The sequence below is a fragment of the Ornithorhynchus anatinus genome, chromosome X1, assembly GCF_004115215.2.
Source record: "Ornithorhynchus anatinus isolate Pmale09 chromosome X1, mOrnAna1.pri.v4, whole genome shotgun sequence".
In the NCBI taxonomy this organism is placed as follows: Eukaryota; Metazoa; Chordata; class Mammalia; order Monotremata; family Ornithorhynchidae; genus Ornithorhynchus; species Ornithorhynchus anatinus.
This window is the reverse complement of record NC_041749.1, coordinates 121,479,423-121,480,680: the sequence shown is the minus strand read 5'-3', so window position 1 is coordinate 121,480,680 and position 1,258 is coordinate 121,479,423. Positions and strand designations below refer to the sequence as shown.

At 48.6% G+C, this 1,258-nt stretch overlaps 1 non-coding gene across 1 annotated transcript; it reads left to right on the top strand.

Moving 5' to 3' along the window:
* The first annotated feature begins 548 nt into the window (after window positions 1-548).
* LOC114807255 lies at window positions 549-686 on the top strand. Its single transcript, XR_003755306.1, has one exon. It is a non-coding gene; the product is annotated as a small nucleolar RNA SNORA7 (small nucleolar RNA).
* Window positions 687-1,258: the final 572 nt, after the last annotated feature.

Sequence of the window (1,258 nt, the reverse complement as noted above, 5' to 3'; positions counted from 1 at the left end):
TTCATCTCCCTGAGCCTCAGTTTCCTCATAGGTAAAATAGAGATAAAAACCTCTTCTCCCACCCTCTGTGAGCCCTGTATAGGACAGTGACTGTGTCTGATCTAATAATTAATAACAATTGTGATAACTGTTAAGCATTAATTAGATACCAACACTGTACTAAAGCTCAGAGTCTAAAGGAGAGGGAGAACAGATATCAAATCCTCATTTTACAGTTGAGGAAACTGAGGCCCAGAGAAGTGCAATGATTTGCCCATGGTCGCACGGGAGAAAAGTGGCAGCTGGATTAGAACTCAGGTCTTCTGACTCCCAGGCCCAGGCTCTTTCCACTAGGTCACGCTGCTTCCCTGCCCTCTTTTATGAAGCTAAGGGTTTATGCCTGATTTCAGCAGAGAATTAGTCCTCAGGGACACTGGGACCTCTTGCCCCACAGCTGTCCAGAGTGCCTGGATTAGTTCATTGAGGAGATTTCTCTTGACTGTAAGTCTGTAATGGGAAGGGAACATGTCTGCTAATTCTGTCATATTATACTCTCCTAAGTACTTAGTCACCTCTCAGGGTCGTGCCTGGAGAGTTTGCAGTACTCTACCAGTGTCGACTATGGGAGGGAGAGTCAGGCAGAGGCCTATCCATACCTCTCCTAGCTTGGGCAGAGGCTAGCCAGTGGAAGGCAATCTGCTACAAGTCAAAACTCACCTGTGCTGGGCAGCAGCGGCACGGGAGAGAGTCGAGGGCAGAGACTCAGGTTTACTGTGCGGAAGGAGGCAGTGGTAAACCACTCCTGGACTTTTACCAAGAAAACTCTCTGGATCCACTCCTGGAATGATTGCCCATGGAGGTGGGGCAGCCTGGGAGAGATGTGTCCATGGAGTTGCTTTGGGTTGGACACGACTCGACACCATAAGACAACAACAACAAAAAGTACTTAATACAGTGCTCTGCACATAGTAAGCACTCCATAAATTCCATTGATTGACATGTCAGAGAGCGAGTGAGGGAGGTGAGAGCGGGAGTGAGGGACACGGCGGGGGAGGGCACTGGCTACACTGATCACACGACCTTCAGTGGGTTGTTCAAGAACTAAACAGAACTCCTCATCTTCCCAGCCAAACCCTGACCTCCTCCGACTCTCCCATCACTGTATACAGCGCCTCCTTCCTGTCTCAAGCCCATGACCTTGGAGTTATCCTTGACTCATCTCTCTCATTCAACCCACCTGTTCATTCTGTCACCAAATTTTGTTGGTTTGATCTTCACA